Below are 24357 nucleotides of genomic sequence, written 5' to 3' on the forward strand. Positions count from 1 at the left end.
TTTTAAAACATATCTGCTAAAACTATCTTTCACAAAATAGTTGGCACCCCTAGAAAAGAAATGGAATTGATTTTGTCGCTGACGCTCTCTCGCATTGCATGCATGACACGGTGTAAAGGCTGATTTATGGTTCTGCGTTACACCAACGCAGAGCCTACGGCGTAGGGTACGCCATAGGTTCTGCGTCGACTCTCCGCCCACTTAGAATCCCTCATAGAGAAGGAGGTTAGAAACGGTAAAGATAAAGACATGGCCCTGAGGCTGAATTTCTAATTTATATAGAAAAAACAATCAAAAGCTTGTTTTCAAGACATTCAAGACCTGTTTAAAATAGACATTAAATGCCATAATAGATCCCCTTTAAAGGTAAAGACAAGACCTTCTCCAAACTAGGGCTGTAATTTGCCAGTCGATGCGGCCTGGCTCGACTAAAATTCTGATTTGTCAATTATTTCATTTAATTTAATTTACTCTGGAGGAAAGTACCAAGTTCTAAAGGGGGTGTTTTCAGAGCACACCTCTTTCACAGGCATGGATGTATTATATTAACCTGGATACCGGACAGGAAAATGGCCGCCGTTCATTTCAATGGAAGTTGCTCGCCTGTCGCATATGCCGAAAAAAGTTCCTGACTTGCGGGTTTACTTCCGCATACACGGGCTCATAGAGCATGCGCAGTTGAGTCACCTCCCATGATGCTCTGGGGCCTCCCATCATGCCCCGGGGCAATGAAGCGAGTATTAATATAATATATTAATTCATGTATATTATTACATGTATATTATTACATATATTATTAATGTACTAATATAATATAATTATATAATATGTATTAATATAATACATCCATGGAGTGCACGGACACAGCCGTGATGTCACTCCCAGAAAGAGACTTTTCTTTGACTTTTCTGGCCGTTATAAAACATTTTTGACGGATATAAAGTCCATGACTTAAAAATATAGAATACAAAGATTATTAATTGCCGGTGATTACAGCTGGAGGTGTCCTGTGAACAGTTTTAGAGGCTTCTCTTTTACTATTGCGGTCTATGGGAAAAAAGCTTTCTGGGCCCCATGGGATTTTTTGTTGCAGTACCGCCGCTGGCCACTGGGAAAAATCGGCGTGCCTACTGAGTGCAAGGCTGGGGGCCTGTCCACAGGTAACAGTCTATGTTTGGACACCCCCGTGTTTTTGCTATTTTGGATTAGCCCAACCCACTGACGAGAGACGAGCAGATTGTATTATTAAATAGAAGGACAAGGTCCGGTGATTTGTTGAGCTCTATCATGTCAAAGACATCTGCAGTGTGGCAGAATTTCATAAAAATAGACAATGGAAAAAAAAGTTGAGTGCAAACTTTGCAAGCAGCAGTTTGGAAATAACAGCTTCACATCAAATATGGTATATCACCTGAAAACGGTAAGCCAACTTGCCCCATCCATTTTGACCATATGAACAAATCAGAATTGACATATTTCAACGTTTTAGTCCAATAATTGTTTTGTAACTGAAGGCAAACCCGCCAACAGATCCTCTCACTCCGACCCATCTGAGCGCTGTTAACGTAACGAGCTTCGTCGCTCTTTCTATAGCCTGATTTATGGTTCCGCGTTAAATCGACGCTGAGCCTACGCCGTGGGGTACCCTACGGCGTAGGCTCTGCGTTAGTGTAACGCGGAACCATAAATCAGCCTTATCTCTCTCTTTCTCTAGTCCGTCTGTGCGCGCCTGCGCGTTTCTAGCTGCGGTGGGAGGGGGTTGTTTTATTAGATTTATATATAAATTGAAATTCTGGAATTTATTTGAGCCGTACCGCATGCAGTGCAAAATGATAGTGTCGTTCGAAAACATGACAATTCAATTCAATTTTCAATTCAGTTTTATTTATATAGCGTCTTCTGCAACAGAAGTTGTCTCTAGGCGCTTTCCAGAGACCCAGAACATGACACCCAAGCAATTATTACATAAACATAACATAAACAATGGCAGGTAAAAACTCCCCTAGTGGGAGGAAAACCTTAAGCCAAACAGTGGCAAAGAAAAACTCCCTTTAGGATGGAAGACAAAACAGTTGTTTTATATAAGTAGCCTAATATTGCTCCTATTAATTTCGTCAGGCTTTAGTGTGTAATTAATTTCTGTTTAAAACATTAGATCAAAAAATATTTATTATGTAGCAAATCGACGACGACTACCCTCCCCCCCCCCCCCCCCCCCCCCCCCCAAAAAATAAAATAAAAAATAAAGTAAAATAAAAAATAGCCAATTAGTTGAATTTTAGTCGAAATTTGAGGGCTTCAAGAATTTCTTTGGTTGATTACAACCCGTCACTCCAAGCAGCTTAATATTCCTGAATACAGGTGCAAATTTCACTCAGAAGTTCAGGGTCCACAGGACTGTAGCCATGCCTCCCTGGATGTGGCCACAAGAGGAAAATGACAAATTGAAGGAATGGATCATGGATAAACCCAGAACAACTTCTAAACACATTCAACTCAACGTTAACTTCAAGGTCCTAGTACATCAGTGTCAGATCATGCCACCCATTGCTGATTGAGCCACGGTGGATGACTCTACTGTTGAAAGCAAATCATGAAAAAAATCCAGACTGGAATTTAAAAAATACATGAAAAGCCAGAAAGCTTCCAGGACACTGTCCTTTGGACGGATGAGCAAAACTGGAACTTTTTGACAAGCCAAAATAGTTCAGTGTTCTTTGGCCAAAAAACATGAAACATTCACAGGAAACTACAATGTATCTACTGTGAAATGTGGAGGAGGCTCAGTTCGGGGGCTGCTTTACTGCATCTGATACTGGGTGTCTTTGAACTGTGTGAGTTACAATGACACCTGAAGGTTATCAAGACATTCTAGAGCCAAATGTGTTGCCCAGTGTCAGAAAGCGTAGCCTTAGTTGCAGGTTATGGATCATCCAACAGGAAAATTACCCCAAACATTCAATTAAAAACACTCAAGAATGGCTAAAAACAAAACAGTGAACTATTCTGAAGTGGCCTCAACCTGATCTAAAATGTATTGACCATCAGCAAAAAGAGCCAAAACATGCCGTCTGGAAGAGAAATCCTTCAAACCTGAGGTAGCTGCAGCAGTTTGTTCATGGGGAGTGGACCAAAATACCCGTCTACAGGTGAAGAAATCTCATTAAGAGTCACAGAAATCATCTCGATTGCAATGGTTGCCTCAAAACATTGTGCAGCAAAATATCAAGTTGTGGGTACCAACTTTGTCATGGCCAATGTCATTAGTTTGTTCCTTTTTGTCAATCATAATTCAAAAACATTTTCTGATTTTCATTAGTCAGTGTCAAGTAGATGAATATTTATTAAAACTTTTGTCATTTCCAGGTTATTCCAGAAAACATCAGTGTGGTTTATTTCATAGCTGAAAAGGGCTTATGTTTATAAGGTTTTATTTGTAGCTGATGTATTTTAAGAGCCACATTTAGTCAGAAACTACTTGTAAAGCACTTTAAAATGTTGTGTGTTGTGCTATTGTGATATGTCTTTTCTTATGAGATGTTTTGATGTAATTTCCTGGTGTCTCACAGATCGCCAGGTGACTCAAAGGAATTCACTGAGACTATAATCATGAAAGGGAGAAAAAAAAGTGAGTGTTGTTAAATAAAGTGACACTGACACAAGCACCTCCAAATTTCAGGTCCAGTTAAGAAATTTAGGTGAAAAACACCTCATGTATAGAACGTGGTGTATTTAAGAATGTCTCTGGGAGGCTATTAAACTGCTATAAAACGGTTTTCATTATATTACATATAGAGGAGCTATTCACATGAAGAATTAAAACTATTCAGCGATTAAAACAGTATCAGCGTGAGTATCCACACTACTGCACAATGATGTTCTGGGAGACAAAGCCCTCCCTTCACTCAACAGTTGTGTCTATGCTCCAACACAGACCTTAATGACCTGCGGCCCCTGCTTTACGTGTGCACAGAAAGATGAAGATTGGGCTCTTAATACACTTGCTGCTCAACAGTCTCGGGTCTTTATCGTTGCAGTTTTTTTTAATTCAATAATGTGCCAAAATGTTTTCCAATGATGAAAGGTCTGGGCTGCAGGCAGGCCAGTTCAGGACTTAAGCTCTTCAACTATAAAGACATGCTTTTTTAATTATTACATCACTGTCTTCCTAAAAGATGCAAGGCCTTTCCTGAAAACAACTTTGACTAAATTGGAGAATATGGTGCTCTTAAAACTGTATATACACAAAAAAGGCTGACTGGTAATGTAAAAATAAACATTGCTCATCTTTAAAGTGCAGTTCTATTCAATACAATCAGCATCCTGATTGTGCAAGTTCACATCTGCAGTTATCTGTTGGGGGAGCAGTCTCAGAGCCAGTGGCTTAAAGACACCAAACAAATTGATAATGAAGGTTGGCTCTGTTCTGGGGATTGTTCTGGAGCCTTTGGAGCTGATTGTGCAAAAGAAAACACTTCATAAACGAAAGAAGATCATAGACAACCCTGAGTTTCCTTTTCACAACACAGTGCCTTCAGTCAGAGGCCTCTTTAGATCTGCTGCAGCACAGACCACTACAGGAGATCCCTCCAGCCCACAGCAATAATCCTCTACAACAAATCTTTGAAGAGGATATGGCTTCCATTGTTATGAATTTCAAACTTGACTGAGGCAAATGTTTTTACTTTGAATCAGTCCATTTTAAAGAAGCCTTGGTACAGAAACGGTGAAGCTCCTGTATCATGTTCGCATTTGGCTTCTTATTTTCATGATAGACCTTTAACCTAAATTTGTGGAAAGCATGAATTGTGTTCCAGAAGTATTCTTGAGTCCATGCAGTGATTTAGATTACAGAATCCAGCCTATTAACACTACTTGAGGTCCTGAAGAGTTTAGGTATCTCATGTTGGCAGGGTGGTCTGCACTATGGAGGCTCCAAAGGGAACAGTCTTGGTAGGGCTGGGCGATATGGATCAAAAGTCATATCTCGATATTTTCTAGCTGAATGGCGATACTCGATATATATCTCGATATTTTTTCTGTGCCTTAATTGGGGTTTCCCCCAAAGCATTATAGCATAGCATCTCTGTTAGCTTCATTTTTTTCTGAGGCAAACCCTTAAAAAAACAGTCAGTTTTAATGCAAAACCTCGTGCCAAATGTCACACAGGTACCTTTGTTAACAGAGGTCTGCACAATATCAAAATGAATAAAACAAATGAAATAAAAATAAACTGCCTGCATATATAGAATAAAAATGCTTCTTGAATAAAATAAAACAAATATCCCTTTCCTGCATAACAATTAAATTAAAATACACTGTGCAATTAATACAATGTATTAATACAGGCAGACTTTTCCACCGAGGTTGACAGTTGTGCAAATAACAAAACATTTGTGCAAATCTCAAATAAAACATTCAAGTCAATTTGTCACAAAATAAGCTATATCAAAATCATTTAAAAAAAAAATTAAAAAATTATTATTATTTTTTTTTTTTTTTAAATCGATATAAACGATATTGTCTCGTACCATATCGCGTTTGAAAATATATCGATATATATCAAAATCTCGATATATCGCCCAGCCCTAAGTCTTGGCAACGTTTCTCTTCACTCTGTGCACTGAAGACTTTACGAACAAGGTGCAAGTTGTCACTTGCAGAATTTGTCTTATGACTCAGCGATCAGTGGGTTGATCACAGATGATGATGAAAGGGAGAACAGAGAACTGACGGATGTTTTAGTGGGCTGATGTTAACTCAGCTAGCATCCATTATAGGCAATGACTCTCACCCCATGCAAGACACTCTTGAGGCATTAAGCAGCTCCTTCAGCAAGACTCCTTCACACCAAGTTTGCGAAGGAGCGATATCGCAGGTCTTTTCCGTCTGCTGCCATCAAACGGTTCAGTCAGAGCTGCTAACAGTAGACCACACTTATGCATTCACATGTTTGCACACATGGATGCTCCCATGATAACTGATATGTAATATCCCTACTTATGAAGCATTTTGTGCTGTTAATTTTATTTTTTTCAGCCCATCTTCAGTTCTGAGAAACTCTTGAGTATAAAACAAACATCTTAAACTGGCAATCATGTGACTGACCTGCTGCCTCTAAACCTAACTAGAGGCAGGATATCCCTCCAAGGATTTCCTGAAAGTATGGGAAATCACTTTTTCTGTTTTTGGTTTCCCATGTTCCAACATCTTTGAGACATGCTGTGGACATAAATTCCAAATAATGTACGTCATCAGTGACCTAAACTCAACCTTACAATGGATTTAATAATCTTTTGCACCATTTCAGGCAATAAATCAATTCATCGACTGGCATTCTTCACAATGAGTGCTTGTCTGCCTCTAAATTTGACAGAGATTGAGAAAGTCATATCCTCTACATTGCAGTTTCTTCTCCTCCCATCTGACACCATAAAAGCAAATATCTTGTGCTTTATTTGGACTCAGGATGACTTTATTAGAGCTGACGCCCCAGATGATGCACCAGTGGTGGAGGTTATCGTGCTTTTATCAGTAAGTCATGGAACCTTCAAGCAAGTAATGAAAAGCACACAGACTAGAAAACACTTGACAAGTGCAGAGCTCTCCGGTAAAGATCATATAATGAAGACTGATTCCTTGCAGTGATTCATCTCAAGCTCAACAAATTGCTCTTAGAACTCATTCCATCTTTTTGAAGGTAACTGCACAGTGTTATAATCATAATGCAGTTATTTAATTCTGCTTTGCCCCATCCTTAACTTGCATAAATGGCATATAGGCTAAGACACTTTCTGAACCCTGACTGAGCAGTGATGGATGGATGGATGGATGGATGGATGGATGGATGGATGGATGGATGGATGGATGGATGACAGTGATGTTTAACAGTGAGGAAAAAAATATTAGATATAGGATTTGAACAACCATCATCCTTTCTAATGCAAAGTTTCTGCCTCTGAGAACTAAAGAGTCTTTCATGTAGGTTTTTTTTTTCACTGAACATGATTCAGAAAAAAGCAAGAAACATCTCTTGTCCCTTCCATGTTTACTTGTTTCTTCTTCCCTTTCTTCTTTTACTCATTTTTTGTTTCCTTTTATCCTGTTGGCCATTTGTGAACAGCAAGAAAGATGCATTAGTGCCATCACCTGGTAATCACTGTTATTTGTTCGGCCAATGCTTCACATGTGGCACTGCAGTGTCATGGAGACGTTGTGTGAAGGGGATGAGGAGAGGGTTGGCCCTGTTAGAGGTTCCCACCTGGGGCTACCCCGGAACCCCTGCTAGTGGAAACGCACCTTTAATCTTTATATTCCTCCTCAGTCATAGTTTCATTTAAGTTGTTACACCGAGGGCAGTTCAGTTGCAATATCTACATTCTCAAAATATCTGCCCTAAATGTGGATCCCAGCACTCTGACATTGGCTGTAAATGTATCAATACTTTTTCCATGCCTGCTGTGGAAGAAGTGCTAAAAAATACTGTCCAGTCTTTTTTTTTTAAACACTTGTGCAATATGTTATCAGGGGGTGTGCACAGAGAGTGAGGACTCTTGCTGTTTGAGAACCTCTGAATCAATGTGCAGCTCATAGCTTTCTGATAAATAACATTCTTGCTTTTAAATTTTACACAAGGTGAAAACAGCATTACTCATGAACTTGTCTGGAACAGATTATAGAAATTGGAGCTGTAGCCATGCTTTCTGTCTTGTGTTGACAGTAAAAACATACACAGGTTGATCTTAGTCTTTTAAAAAGCATCCATTGATCATTGGGATATGGAGGACCATGATTAATCCCTGAAAATAAATCGCATAAAAAGGCATTTATTCTTCCTGCATGTGATTGCGAGGCATTTATAGTATCATTGATGTCAGTATGTGTTCATATGAATCATGTGACCTGCCTTTGAAATGCATATTATATACTTACTAGCTGCAAGCAGTCACCTTAAATGTGTGCCACATACTGTAAGTTAATGCCATTACAGAGCTGATTATGATGAAATGACTGTTTATATGATGAATCAGAAAAAGACAACTGGGTCTTGGGTCAAAGGGCTGCAACCTTTGTGAATTAATGTGTAATGACAGTGAATCATTCTGCATTACTACCACTTTGCTCAGTATACATCATATAAATGCATTGGATTGGTACATAAATATTAGTGTGTGGCTGAGTAGGACCCAGATGCAGGAGACGGAGGGGGCAGGAGTTCCAAAAACCACATGGTTTATTTCAAAACAAAAGTGCTGCTGAACAGGAATTACAAAAACACGAGAGCCTAAACTTGACAAAAATAACCCCACAAAAACATGACACATGGCGGTGAGAACGGTGCAGATCAGCAGGGGGGGCGGTGATCAGCAGGGGGAAAGGGAAAGACAAAACAAGATGTGCACTGAGGGTTTGATGAGACACAGGTGCAGATGATCAGGGCAGATGGGAACAAGGGAAGTCAAGAAAAAAACTTAATCACAAGGACATAGGGTTACAAAATAAAACAGGAACATAAATGTATGTTTTACTGTCTTTGTAAAGCACTTTGAATCACCTTGTTGTTGAATTGTGTTATAGATACACTTTCCTTGCCTAAATCTATAACTGTGAACAAACCTAAAAACCAGTCCGTTTCTTCGTTGAGTATGGTGAATATTTCCTTGAATGCTGTAGGCCCTGATTTGTGTTGTAAATGTGTTTTCTTAATGAAGATTGGATAAAAAAGTTGTTGGTGGATATTCTTTATGTTGTTATTTATCAGTTTATTTTCCGTGTGAGCTGCACCTTGTTATTTGCAGCTGCTACCTCTGGTCTTAAACAAATAACACATTAAGTATTGGGAAGTGGAAATGGCATGTGTGTTTATTTGCATATAGATCAGGACACATATATGGGGGCCATATAAGTGCCAGCCAATTGTCATTGGATTTCCCAAGGTACATGTTTATTAATGCTCTGAATGTTATGCACCTATGTTTGAACATAGGTGCTTTAAAAGGGTTTAAGTCTATAAATACAAATAACATGACAAAACCGTGACATGAACCCAAAACTCAGTGATGCAATAAACAGTAAATGAAGAGGATAATGATTTAGTCTAAAGAATGCCTTGAAAATCAATGTCAGATTTACTGGTTGTCATTAATTGTTGTTGAGACGTTCAATCTTAATCTACTATTGTAAACATAGCGGTACTACTGAATTCACCAGAATCCACACAGCCATTTGGAGCCGTTAACTCTGCAGACCATAAATGTTTATATCAGAACTTCATGATAATCCATCCCACAGTTGTTGAGCTCTTTCACTTCACATACAGTATATATAATTAAGAGCCAACTTACTAACTTACTATAATAGCAGCCAGAAGGTCAGAGTTTTGGTTTATCGTGGAACATAGTCCCTGTTATGAGGCTCATTGTGTACGAGCGTCAGCGGTATATTGTAACAAAGCAGTGAGGGGAACCTTGTGATATATTGCAAGTTCGACCCCATGAGAGCAACACAGAAAGAGGTCGCCCTCAGTGCTTTTGTGGAGCTCGAGAAGCTCCCCTGGGAGACATCGCTCTGAACACTGAAAGGGGCCTGAAATAATAAAAACTGAATACATAGGAAGAACAACAACAGAATAGTTGGCGGACAGAGAAATTAGTAGAGAGTTGCATTTCTCCAGATAACACTCCAAGCACTCCAAGCTCGCTCAACAGAGCGTTGCTACTGCACCATACCAGCTGTAACATGATGGTTACTGCTGCCTTCAGGCTGTTTTCCACAGATACATACAATATGTCTTCCTCCTCCAACGAGGTCTTATCCTGAATTCCTCTGCAGGGATTTTCATGTACATTATCTACATCATCCATGTACTCGACTGCATGAACAGAAAGCAAGCTTTGCGATGCACCTCCTCCGTGAGACACAACATGATGGGTGTGTATTCTAAGCTTTTTGTATGTTCTCTGCTTACGTGTGATTTATTGCAATCACAGTCCTTAAGTGACTGAGCAAATGGAGGGGCTGAGATCCTCGTGCTTTAAATAGGCCAACCGCTGACCTGATTGTCAGCAGTGCTGTCAGTGCAAATGGGACCCTTGCTCTGGTGAGGAGAAAAGAAGAAGACATTTGAATCATGCTCAAAAGAAAATGAAAACAAGCAATAGTTGAGAACACTTAATGAAAGCACTGCGCACCCACGAGCGCGCACACAAACACAGCAAGGCTGAAAATAGTCTCTCTTTTCTACATTTCCAATAGAGCATGACACGAAGGGGGAAAAAAAGTGCATTCACTTCATCTGTCGCCCCTGACAGAATGACAGGGTTTCGTTAAGCAAAGGAAGTGGAAAGAGATTTGAGAGCCTGATGGTGAACTGGTACCGTCCTGGTACGGGGGGGAGGATGTACATATGTGTCTGCCTGTTGAGCTTTTGGCTGCTCCTGTTTATCTGAATGGATGCTATATAGTGTGGATTAGTTTAAAGTGAAAAGCTTTGGTTTGTTCAAATCCATGCTCGGTTCTGAGCAAGCGAATGCCAGGGCTCCCAGAGGTCACCTTCTGTCTCTTTTAATGCTATTGCATTATTCCTCATTTGTTCCCTCTGCAGTATGTATGCACTATTCCCTTTCTTTTCTCTTTCTCAGCCCCCCTCACTACTCTATTCCCCTCTTGTCCTGAAACTGTCAGTGTCCTTGTTTTTGTCCTATATAATAACCTGGACCATGTCTTGACAACCCAAGGAGCTGTTGTATTTTATCTCTTTGCCAGCTCTAGCTCCACTCAGCCATTGGAAATAAAACACGGGGGAACGGTAGGGTTTTATTTAACAAACTGCTGCTTCCTACAAGGTTTCATTGGTGTCAGTCCTTTTGAAAAATATTTGGTAAACAAAAGTTTGCCAGTGCCTGACTCAGCATTTCAATTATTTCCATGAATTAAAAAAAAAATGCTAAGAAAAAGAATATCCTAAAAATTGACACTTGATAAAGAGAATCTAAAAAAATATGTACACTGATGCGACTCAACCCAAATCTGTCTCTTTATTTCAGGATTCCATGCACGGGCTTGTAAAACAGCACGCAGCCATACTTAGGGGGCATTTGTTAAATGTGCATGTAAAGATAAGAAATGTGATATTCTTGAAGCGCTGGAGCTCACCAGTTAGTCAGTCTTAATCAGTCTGTTACAGCACACTCGGTTTGTTCCAGCTTAAAAAAATGATTAAAAAGGTAGCGTAATCTATTCCGGAGGACAGTAAAAGACTAAAAGCAAAGTCCACATAAGAACACAAGAGGGGACTCTCAACTTCTCTGCGTGATGTCTGCGGCGAGATTACTAAATCGCTATGACAGTCTGACATTTGAACCCTAGGGTAGAGCTTGCTGGTGAAGTCAGGCTGCTGAAAGTTAATAATGATTGGGTTGTGGCAGTGCCTGTTTGTATTACTATAACTGACATTAGTGCAGCAACAGAATCCCTGCAAGAGCCCATGTTGGGGTTTTTATGATGGGGGCAGATTTAAGGATTGGTGGTTAATCCTTCAGGGGTTGCCCATGCCGGGAGATAATAGCTCACTTTGGTTGTATTATTCTGTCAGAGCTTGATCTGTACTTGTAACTGCAGAGTAGCAGATACTGATGTTGTATATGGGGTAACTTTAAATGAAAGATACGAGTGAATAAGATGGATGTAAGAAAATTGTGGTTCTCTGCAGTTTTAATTATGTGGCATAAACTAGCCTCCGCAGTGCATGAATGGCAGTATCTTGTGTGGCATTATATATTTTATGTTATTTTAAAGTGTTTATGTATTGTTTAGTAGTTATTTCAATGTGTTTCCATTTTTACACTAACTCTCCTGCACATTGAAGCATCTTTTGTTGTAATCACACAATGTCTACAGAAAAGTAAAGTTACGGGAGGCTGAGGTTTATGTGTGTGACAAGAGTTTGCAGTTCTTTAAGTAGGTCTCCTCATATATCTGTTACAGATACATTAGAAAAAAAGTGTCCCATTAGTGCATCCACCCTTAAGGATTAATATTTCAAACGAGCGCCATCAGCACAGCTAATTCCATGTAATCATAATTTGCTTCTCCCTGGGCCCAGTTTTGTGCCTTTCATGCTAATTTAGTTTGTTCTGTGTTGACGTAAGTTGTGCCTTCTAAACAAGCCTTGGAAAAATTTCCATGTGCCTCAAATGAAAACAGATCAAAACAAGGAACGGTGACTTCATGTGTGCATGAATTTGAGTGTACATTATCATCTTTTTATGGATATTTTAAAGAGTGTTGCATTATGATTAAATAATGAGTACCTTATAAATTCATCAGGCATGATCAATAAGTCCACATAGTGATAGAAAATGAAAAATGTCAAGCTACAGTTGTACATATTGTCTAAAATGACTAATTTATGGAGCACATGTAGTGTAGAGCAGTGTTCCCCAGTTCTGGTCTTCAGGACCACCACCTCAAATGGTTGGGTCATTAGACGTGTGCAGATCTTGATGACATCCTGATTGTGATTAATTAGCAATTAATTAGAATTAGCTCTGCTGAAGTCAGAAAACAGCTTTCTGTCAAAATGACATCTGAGGTCTGTTGTGAGATGGTTTACTGTAGATTAGATGGGTATGTTTATACTTTAGAGACCAAAACAACATGATGTGAAGCAGTTGTGAGATAGAATGAAATCTGTGTTTGCAGCAAAATGGCAAGTAATGTTAGCACAGGGGGCAATTAAGCTACCTCTAAATAAATAGCTAGTTTAAGTCTCTGGCAAGACTCAAAAGGTCTGGATAGGGTCCCAAAAATGAGACCTTATCCTAGGGCTGGGCGATTATACGATCTTGATTTGTGATCGCGATCAAATTAAGTTCGATCACGGTGATCAGCTGTGGGTCTACTTTCTCGATCACGTGCAAAACATGCTGCAGCAAAGTGCACGACAACCAATCACAACCCGCTTTCCTGGCACCGCGCTGTCTGCATTAATTGATCATGCGCATGACATGGCGCGGCAAGTTGCATGACCATAGGAGCACATTTTCTTTTAGCCTCTGGCGTACCGGGACTTTTTACGGCGTACCGGGACTTCTCATGAGCTCACAGTACTCTGTTCTCTCCTTGCGATAGTGGCGTCGCAACGCGACTGCCCCTCGTGAGACGTTCACTCGTAAAGCCTGATTTATGGTTCCGCGCTAAATCGACGCAGAGCCTACGCCGTATGGTACGCGGCGACGCGCAACGTACGTGCGCGTCGCCGCGTAGGGTCTGCGTTGGTGTACCGCGGAACCATAAATCAGTTTACGGAGGTCCCGGGAGTCGAGAGTGTGCCAGAAAGCAATACAAAGAACGCGAAGAAGAAGAAGATATTTTAATCTTTCTTTAAAAGTGGAGAGGAGGAGAAGGATTCAAGGATTCAAGGAGGGGAATACAAGGAGCTGAGGGGGATCCCGAACACCAGAAGCTCTGAAGCCTGCTAAAAGCTGTCCATCAAAATCAAACCTATGGCTCTTGTTAAAACATGCTATTTGCTTTATTTGTTAATAAAAAAAAACTAATCTTTGGTTTCTTTCTATTTTATTCCAGAAGGGAGGGGGGATCTTCTGATTTAAAAAAATTGATTAAAAATCGAGATCGTTCAATATGGGAAAAAAAATCGTGATCACTTTTTTTGCCATATCGCCCAGCCCTACCTTATCCAGAATATCACTTAAAGAATGACACTTTTGAGTCTTTATTTTGATGTAGCTCTGTTGCCCCCCTGCGCTAACGTCAATTGCCATTTTGCTCTAAAACTGTATTCTGTCCAAACTCAAAACTGCTTTTATTTACATCATTTTGGACCTGCAGTTGTTTTAACTCCAGAACTTTGCTTTGTCATGTAATGCGAGATACATATGTTTAACTCTTATTTTGTGCCGTTCAGAACGCCGTCACTGCACACAAAACAATTACCCCTTCTAAGATTAAAATTCAGTTCAAGGATACACTCTACTAACTTGATATTTTTGTGGAAAAAAAAAACATTCAGAACAATTCCTGTGTCTGTTTGCAAATGTCACTGCAACAGTAAACTATCTGTGTTGGCACACAAAACTCAGCACGCTGGTATGCTGTGACTTTGAGCAACAGCTGCAAACATCTGCCATACAGTATCTTGAGTCCAGACTTGACCGCTTCCTTCTTTCGAGCAACTTTTGTTAATAGTCCAGACCATTCCCAGCCTTCTTGTTGAGTGTCCTCCAATGTGCACACAGCGGCACAAGAGGCCCTTGTCAACCTTTCCCATGTACATATGACTGTGGTCACAGCCTCTCTCAATAGGTCCATGTGCAGCATACAAATAACCTTCCTCTGTGAAAAGCTGACACTTTTCATTGTTCTGCTTATTTACTTTTACAAACAAGATCAACCAAATTGTTTAAAACTGCACTAATCAACATTTGTCCCACAAATGAAATTTTTAGTTGGAAGTCAATGTTTTGCAAACAGTTTACCAAATGAAATAAAATTCTAATTCACACTGCATATAAAAACAGTCGAAGGGACTTGTTTGATACTGTTAATGAAATGCAGCATAATTTATACTTCTACCAGCCAGCTGGTGGAGGGAGAAACTGTGCTAATGTGTGAATGTTTTTTTAAGCAAAGAAGCTGCTTTCTACTGCAGTCTGTGGAAATCAAAGACAGGGGAAAATGGCTCACTCACGTTTAGTACTTAAAATTATTTTGACCTCTGTACGGTGACAGTGGTCAGATGAATCCCTTCCTGTTCTGATTTTGATTGTTCATATTTTATTTTAAAATATTACACGTGTACTTTTGTATTTCAAATTAAAACTAAGAGGAAGTAGGCTGACCTGAATCTTTACAGACAGCTGCAAGTGTTTGCCTACAGCTGTGCAAGTGACGCATTGCAGGCTGATAGAATCGCACACTCACAACAACCGAAAGCAAGACATTTTGCTAATAAACAGAGCAATTTCTCTTCTTTACAGAATAACATTTTTATACTGAATGGTTGCCCCACTTCTTGTTCATGTGTACTGTATGTGTATGACAATCTTTTGATCGGTTTCACTTTTCACTTCGCTTTTTTCTCATAAGAGCTGAATTATTACATTATAATATACAGTAGATCTAGTTTAAAGGAAATGAGGAAATTACTCTTGGGGCGATTTTAAACTGAAGAAATAATACTAGACACACTGGAATATCTTACATAACATTAATATCCCTTTGAGGATTAATAAAGTATTATTGAATTAACTGAATTGAATTTAATTGAATCTCGAGCCAACATCCAGTTCAAAAGCAGGAACTAGTACTAATGGTAATGAGTCTCTCTCTTCTTAACTTTAACCAAAGGTTGGGATCAAGGCATTTTTTTTTTTTAAAGATATAGAAATATCTACAAACAGGAGCTGAATTTGGACGTTTAGATTTCATCACTTCATCGGCAACAGTCTCTCTACATGCCGCTTAAGGCTTAAATCCAAAGGACAGAAAATCTTACTTGAAGTCTGAGTAAAGCAGAAATCAAAACTGTTAGTGTTGACAAGACAAACTCACAGATCTTAGAGCATCTTAAATAAACCGCAGTACTCAAACAAACAGAGCAGTTTATTTCCAGCAGTGTTGGAAAATCTCAAAGGCACACATCATATTACAACTTACCTGTATTTACTTAACTGAAATTCTGCAAAAAAAAATTCAAAACAGTGAATTGAAAAACTAAGCACTTTGTATCAGACTTTCCTAACGTGACATAATTTTGCTTTACTCTCCTTTTATAAGTATCTTCAACTGATTGATGCTTGCAGGAAATCATTTCTACACAACTCTATTAAACTCCCAACACAGTTCAGTGGAGGAAAGGTCTGGACTGGGAGTGGCCCAATGCAACACCTTGGTTGGAGATTCTGTTGCTGATCCTGGTGAGCTTGGGATCATTTTTCTGTCACCTAACCTAATTTCAGGCGAACTTTAGCTTTTGTTTGGATAGCCTCATATCTGACTCTACAATACATGGAACCAGGTGTTTGTGCACATGTGTTATTTTGGGGTGTGAGTGGCTTGGCCTCAGTGATAAACATCTCCACTTTAGTTTATTTCTATTGCACAATTTAATAACAAGGTGATTCACACACAATCTTTACCGTCATTAATTTGACACAGGACAAAAACAATGAAAACAATGAACAGGTTTGCAACAGCACAAGACAGACATGGCAGGTACTCACAATGCTCAGTAACAGGATAAAAGTAGATGTTGCCCACAGGGCAAAGAACAATGAATGAATAAAGTCACCCTAATTTATCCATACTTGACGTATTGCTTGCAACCTTGTTTGGGGCGCTTCTTATTCTTCGTACCTTAACCAATTATTTTTAATTCAGAAAAGATTCTTGAGAATGATCTCATATTCTTCTCATCAAGCACCTTCTGCACCCTTATTTAACAAATTTTAATTATTATCAATTTTTTCTATTAACAAGTTTCAAACATGCCTGTTTATGTTTAAGTTAATTTATTGCAAACAAGACATTCCAGGCTCTTTTCATAATTTTTTTCTGTTATCATCAGATATTCATTCTTATTCAGTTATAGAAGGGAAGAACTTTCATTTACCTCCTTGTCGTACCTGCAGTCACCAATCCTTTATCAAATTCCATGGCCCTCAACTCTGGAACTGTTTAGATAGATCTCTTAAGTTAGCCTCATCCTTAAAAACGTTTAGGACCAGCTTGGTGGGGTATCTTTTATCTAGACAAAATTAACAGGCTATTCTTACGGAAATGAAATTGCCATTTCATGGATATTTTTGTTTGTGTACTTATTGTATTTTTCTTTGTTTATTTTACCTTTTCTTTTTTCCTTTCTATTCTTTTGTTATTGACTGATTTGTTTTTGGTGATTTTGTATTGAGGGGAGGATTTTTTATAAGCCCTTCGGGCTTCTTTTCCTCTCCTGCACAAATTATTTGTCTTTATATGATAAAAAAAATGATTGTGTTATCACTGTGCAAAAAATAAAAAAATAAAAAAATAAAGAAAGTAAAAACCAAGGTCAAGGCTTCTAATAAATATAAATAAATAAGTTAAAAGCAGGATAGACCTCAGTAATAAATAAAAATCGTTACGATTTGTTTGAAAGAGAGACAGCAGCAGGGACGAAGCTGTTCCTGTAGCGTGTGGTCCTAGTTCTGGGGACTTTAAATCTGCAAGTAAAAGTAGGAGCTTTATTCAGATGCAGCTGAGAACAGGTGTGTCTTCATCCTGGACGTAAATACATTGAGTGTTTCAGCTGATCTGAGGATTTCTGGGAGTTTGTTTCAGACATGTGGAGCACAGAAGCTGAATGCAGATTCTCCATGTCTGGTTCTGACTCTGGGGACTGATTAAAAACCTGGATCCAGATGAGCTGAGGGGTCTGACAGGTTCAGGCCACGTTTACACGTAGCCGGGTATTTACAAAAACTGATATTTTCCCCTCTCCGTTTTCAAAAATATCCTCGTTTACACGGACCCGCATGAAAATGCTGTTAACGTCATGCCAGCCAATCAGAATCCTGGAAAAAACATCAACAAATGACACGTGTAACTTCCAGTTAAGGCTGATTTATGGTTCCGCGTTACACCAACGCAGAGCCTACGGCGTAGGGTACGCGGAGACGCACACCGTACGGCGCACATCGCCGCGTACCTTACGCCGTACGCTCTGCATCGATTTAACGCAGGACCATAATTCAGGCTTTACTTCCAAGACGGAACGAGAGTCTGAGAGAATTTAAAACAGGTAAAATAAAATAAAATATTGACGGTGGCCAAACAAATTGTAAACACAGGTCGCACTCATGACGCTGCTGGTGACGTTTCTGTCGCATAATGTGACGTAAATCTCCGTTTTCTTCCGTTTTCTCTGTTTAGACGCAAACGTGAAAACAGAGTTTTTGAAAATCTCCACTTTGGCCGGAGTTTTCAGAAATGATCGTTTTTGGGGGCTTTGACCTCCGTTTTCGTGTAAACGAACGGCCAAAACGCATGAAAACGCCTCAGTTTTTGCCCCGTGTAAACGGGGCCTCATACTGGGTCAGGAAGTTACTGATGTATTTTGGTCCTTGGCCATTCACAGCTTTATTGACCAGCATCTGAACTTTAAAATCTATCCTCTGACAGACAGGCAGTCAGTGTAAAGACCTCAGAGTTGGACTGAGGTGGTCCACTTTTTTTGGTCTTAGTGAGGACTCGAGCAACAGAGTTCTGAATGACACTTTTCAAGCTGAAAAATTGACATAAAAAAGCACCTTTAAAAAAGGTCAAAGCAACAAAACTATACTTATGCTAACTGGTAACATAACAGGACACTAACTTTACGACCTAACGACCTTAGAAAATGAGACAAAGGGGAACTTAAATAATGAAATAGTTACAGCTCACTGATAAGGTCCGAAATCTGTGTGTAGTCGTGAACTTTCAGAGACACAATTACAAAGTTGGCCGTCTATAACCTGAAGAACATCTCCAGGAGCAAAAGACTAATGTCTCAGCAGGATCTTGAAAGATTCATCGATGCGTTTATCTTCAGTCGAACTGATTACTGCAACAGTGTCTTCACAGGTCTGCCTAAAAGTCAGACAGCTGCAGCTGATACAGAATGCTGCTGCTAAAGTTTTCACTAGAACTAAGAAAGTACATCACATCATTCTGGTTCTGATGTCTGTACACTGGCTTCATGTACTTCAGAGAATAGACTTTAAATTACTTTCTGTTAGTTTATAAATCACTGAATGGTTGGGGACCAAAATACATCAGAGACTTGTTGTTGCCATATCAACCACCCAGACCTCTCCAGTCCTCTGGTTCAGGTCTGCTCTGTGTCCCCAGAATCAGAATGAAACATGGAGAAGCAGCATTCAGCTTTTATGCTCCACTGATCTGGAACAAACTTCCAGAAAACTGCAGGAATGCAGAAACCCTCAGTTCCTTTAAATCAAGGTTAAAAATCTATTTGTTTACAGCTGCCTTCGACGATATTTAAACGACGATATATAAAACAATAAGTGTTTATTGCACTGTAGCTCATAATTTTTTTCTTTACCTCTTTACTTTCATGTTTTTATTATGTAGAGAACCTTGCATTGCCTTGTTGTTGAAATGTGCCTTGCCTTATTATTTTCTGAAAGGAGGATCTTTTTTTTTTTTTTTTTTTTCAGACAGGAAAAGTTAAGTCAACAGTCAGATGTATGCCTGTGAAGTCAACGAAAAACTAAGCCAGAAAAATAGGTTTTGTATCCTGTCTGGTACAAAAAAGGCATTTGTATCATTCTCTTGAAATGAGCCTAATGTTCCTGAATCTAGTCAAAATTGTTACATTTTAAGCAAAAAGTGGGGGGAGAAAAAAATAATTGACAAACATTCTTGCAAAATAGTCTGAAATAGTCTTCTACTTTTCTTGATCAAGGCTTTTTTTTTTACTTTCTTAGAACTAGTTTTTGCAGTTTGGAAGCAAATCACCTTATGTTTATTCGGAGGCCAGTTGGTATTAGGGATAGTAGGGCTGTGCGATTAATCGATTTTAAATCTAAATCGGATTTATTAATCACAATTGATGTTAAAAAAAGGAAAATCGGAAAATCGATTTTCCTTTTTTGCAGCTGGCTGCATTACAGACAGAGTTCGTCTAGTCATCTTTGTTTGGTCAAGAAAATGGTAAATGTTGTCACTTTACTAAACTCAAGGAGGATTTACAGTATCTTTCAATTGCACTTCATTCCCAATAGGGACATTTGTTTGCTATTTTTCCTTAAAAATAAAGATAAAATATTTGAAACAATTTATTCCATTGTCTTTTGTAGTTTTACCAAAAAAAATCGAAATCGAAAATCGGGTTTTCAGAGAAAAAAATCGGGATTTTATTTTTGTCCAAAATCGCCCAGCCCTAAGGGATAGCATGGTTTTATAAACACAGTCTTTCCATGCACACGTCCCTGTTCTCGCCTTATTTGTGTTACTGTACCTCAGCTCCACCTGCCATCACATTCTTTTTGCTAAAGTTCACCCACTCAACCTGACACAAGCTCTAACTACGGCCCTGGCCTGTACCCCCTGCAGAGCGTGCTGGAGGTGGCCTTCACCAAGGGGCATCAATATTTCACTCCTCCTCAGCACCAGCACTCATGGCAGTGCATGGACGGCTCAGAGCCTGGGGGAGGTGCGGATGGAGAGCCAAAGAAGCAGAGGGGGACAGTAAATTACAGTTTGATGATGAAGGGGTCAAAACAATGACATGAGTAAAAGGATATGATGTGAAAATGCTAGCATGCATTTTAATCAGATAAATAAGAGGGTGAGAGGGACGATTAAATAATCACAAAAGCTGATGATAGAACTGTTTTTTATAATTGCAGAGTTAGTAAAATCTGTTGGTTATATGGCCGTAGGACAGGTTGTGTTGCATGATGAACTTAGTTTTGGAAAAGATGTGTGAGAGAGAAAGAAATGAATGTAATAAGGGAAATTTTTTGTGTACTTATGTCAAATCTTCAAGCAAATCCGTTTACTTAAAGAGAGCATTAAGGAGATAATTATCTAGGCAATGGCATTAGAAAAAGATGAGGATAAAAGTGGACAAGAGACAGATGAACCAAGGAATGGATGAAAAAAATGGAATAGATGGATAATTTTAGAGGCGCTTTAGCAGACGCAGATGAATACCCCATCTGACTGCTGATGACAGAAAGCCTGCTGCCCTCTTTCCTCCTCACGTTCTAGTTCTTTTGTCTCTGTGTGAAACAGATCCACTAACCAACTGTTGCTAAGGCTACAGCTGCTGCCACAATAGGGATCATTAGGGGTCGTTTCCATAGCAGGGAAGGGCCAGAGGGCAATCGGAGAAGAAATCTTTCATCCCTAGTGATAATCGATTTACACTTTATTTATAAGTGTAATATTAAAGCAGTCATGATGTTGACTTTCAGATAATTAGGCAATAAAATGTCACATGCAAACCTTTTAGAGGTCTAAGTAGATGTCAATTAAACATATTTACCATAATCACATAATTTATAGCAATGGATGGACTTTTGGGGTCCAAATAGCACACTTCTTTCCATTTTGAGGGCATAAATGTGTTCACATTAAAACATTTTGTCATTGCGCAGTACACTGCAAAAACCCTGACGATGGGTCAGGTGATGATTTCTTAATTGTCTGAAAAATGAGCGTGGAATGCTGGACCCTTCTCGCTCTCAAAGGAGCGAAGTGGTGGGACTCGTATTTCTCAGGAGGACAGCACATTTTTGGCTCAGAACATGGCTCAACCTTGATCACCCATAACAAAAACAACAGTATGGACACATAAGAAGGAAAACTGGGTCGATTTTGTTTGAATTTATAATCAGCAAAAGGTAAAATCTTGGTGGTAACTTTGGTTAAAAAGACCAATACCAGTTTTATTTTGGCATAGCACTCATTTGCTTTCTGTGCATGAAAGAACCATACTATACCTAACTTTAAAGTAGGTAATACCCACATATGATAAAATGTTGTTATTTAGAAGGTAAAATTGTTAACATCACCATGTTAGTTTAGTTCAGTGGTTCTCAAACTTTTTAGGTCATTCCTCACTTTGGACCAGTGGGGATTTTTTAAGCCCCACCTGCCCCCATCGCCTCAACACAATGCTGAATAATGCTAACAAATGCTAACAAATGAAATAACACAAATGAAATACACAACAAGCTTTAAATGTTCCAATTTATTGTAATAAAAAGTCAGCAATCCAGACTAACTTTTTGCATTGGTTGCACTGGTGGCCTAATTATTATTTTTTGGTGCACCAGCACAGAAATTTAGGTGCCCCCAAATTTTTCATTGTGTTGCCTTTAACGTCTTATGGTCACCTTTTTATCACTCTCAATAACGTTCATATAATGTCAATGATTTTTAAACAAGAATAAAGTGTCTAGAAATGCTTGTCTTTATTTGAAACACAATAATATATAAAAAGAAATGGGCTGAAATTGAACATTTCAAACTAAAACACTGGGCAAAATAAAACATTTCCAAATAAAATTCTTTGTGCTTAAATTGCTTCACTGAACTGAAATTGAACATTTCAAACTCAAAAATTTCAAGTAAAATAAAGCATTTACTTACTACTTTTTCATTTAAAATTTGATTGTCAGTTCCGATTCCTCAGAGAACCTGATCACTACTATCTGCTGCTGAAATGCAGCTGGGAGAGGGGCCACTTTCTCTACACACTTGTCACGGCATATCGTGTGTTTTGTCATGTTAGGTTTTTTTAAAGTTTCAATACAAAACCTTGACCAACTTGTGAATGCACTATTTCACGTTGGACCACACTCTTGATGGTAGACGCAGGGCATTACATCCTTGTTGTACCTCAGCCAGGGAGATTGTTTCAGCCAGTCCTGTCTGAAGGAATATATTTTGGCCTTTTTAATTTGGGTCTCAGAGCCTGGCTTTATCCCAGACTCTGTTGTCTCCTCCTCTGGTTCTGAGTCTGATGCTGATGCCTAAGGACCGGACAGACACACAAATTTGCGCAGTGAACAGGACCACAGCCAATCAGAGTGCGCGAGTCCGGTCACAGGAGAACACAGAGAGGGGATTTTCACCCGGGCAGCGTCAGGTGCAACCTATAAAATTATGAGTCGCACTCTTGAGCCCTGCAAGTGAAGTAACAAGTCGTAGCCCCCGGGGGTGATCGATCTAGCTGCAACACAGCGTTAAGGACGGCTTGCTCTCACACGCGCTGCATTTATAGTCACACACACACACACACACACACACACACACACACACACACACACACACACACACACACACACACACACACACACACACACACACACACACACACACACGTGCAGTCTAGTGTCTAGTCTTGCTCTGAGAGAGTTTCCGGGACAGTTGGGATGTCTGAATAAAGGTATAAGTCATAAAAAGGAAATTTCCCTCCCGTTTGGCGCGCCCCACCTGTCACGTCTCTATTCCCCACCAGTGCTTTATTAGAACATAAAACTATGTTGCATTTCAAAGGAGAGTTGTTTTTTTTCTTACCATAAGACTGAAATGATATCATCTTTAAGCTGATCAAATCTCCCATCAAAATGTGAGTGGATGTGTATTTTTCCTTCATGTTTATAACACCTATCTATGACAAAGACTGCATTACCTAATGATCCAGAAGCACACAACATTCACAGGCTTTGAGTAAGTATTTGCTCTGCTGTATATTAGAACTCAACATTGGCACTTTTACAGTAAAGTGTGCTTATAGCCAGATAAGGCACCTCTTTGATATGTAAATTATTTTGCAGAAATGGAGGCGGATTACTCTGTCTTCACTCCCTGTTGTCACATCTCTAGCTCCATCACCCAGATGAGGCAGTGGTACTGTGGTGTTTACTACTAATGTCACTGACAGCCAGTATATCACATCCTCCCAAGCATCAGATTGCCGCACAGCTTTAATGATTATTAGCACAGCTTTATTGATAAGGCTCTATCAGTATTAACAAAATTAGATAGCGTGTAAACCTTGTTTGGTGACTAATTGCTGTAAAGTAACTGACCCAAACAAATGGAAACAGATTGGTAACGTTGGCTGAAGCTCCATTGTGGTCATAGTTGTCTCCTTTAGGATTAATTAACTGCTTAGCTGCATTTGGAGGCTGCTATGGAAATCAGCTCTTTATGGTTTAGGAGAGTGAATTTAATTAGATATCTATTTGACATCTCTCTTCCAAGCCGAAGCTTTTTCTCCTGGGTAACCCATTCACAACCAAAGCCATTTACAGAAACAAGAATATCATATGACTCAAGATATTAGGTGCATTTAAAGTGGGGGATTTTATTTGAAATCACAGTGATGATGAGAGTAAATCTCTCAGGTAATTTAATTCTGCTTCCTTAGCCATAGTCGTGATGAGTCTTAAATTAAAATCCCTCGTACTTTCCATCTAAGACCTAGAACATTTTTTATCAATAATATAATGAGACCCAGACTGTCAGAAAATTAGCTGGAGACCAATGCCTGTCAGAAAATTGTGTTAGGTACCTTGGGGACCATGAATGTCTGCACCAAATGGCACAACGATTAAAGGAATAGTTCTTGAGGTAATTTTTAAAAAAAGCTTTCAGTCGCCTTGTCTTCATTGCTGTTTATGTCAAAAAAACGTTTCAAATGTTCAAAGATGAATGCTTTAATACAATTGTTTTAAGAGCATGGACATCTGTCAGTAATGATGGACTAGTTAAAGAAGTAAAGTATGCCAGAGAAAGATATTTTATAGGGGACAAGAACTAGAGCAGGAAGTGGAGCAA

General features: G+C 39.2%; 1 protein-coding gene across 4 annotated transcripts in view; it reads left to right on the forward strand.

The window, feature by feature from the left end:
- The window catches only part of dlgap4b (discs, large (Drosophila) homolog-associated protein 4b), a 149868-nt gene that overhangs the window by 14219 nt on the left and 111292 nt on the right, over positions 1-24357 (forward strand). The gene's annotated exons all lie outside the window — the stretch shown is intronic.

This window comes from Cololabis saira, chromosome 8 (genome assembly GCF_033807715.1).
Source record: "Cololabis saira isolate AMF1-May2022 chromosome 8, fColSai1.1, whole genome shotgun sequence".
In the NCBI taxonomy this organism is placed as follows: Eukaryota; Metazoa; Chordata; class Actinopteri; order Beloniformes; family Belonidae; genus Cololabis; species Cololabis saira.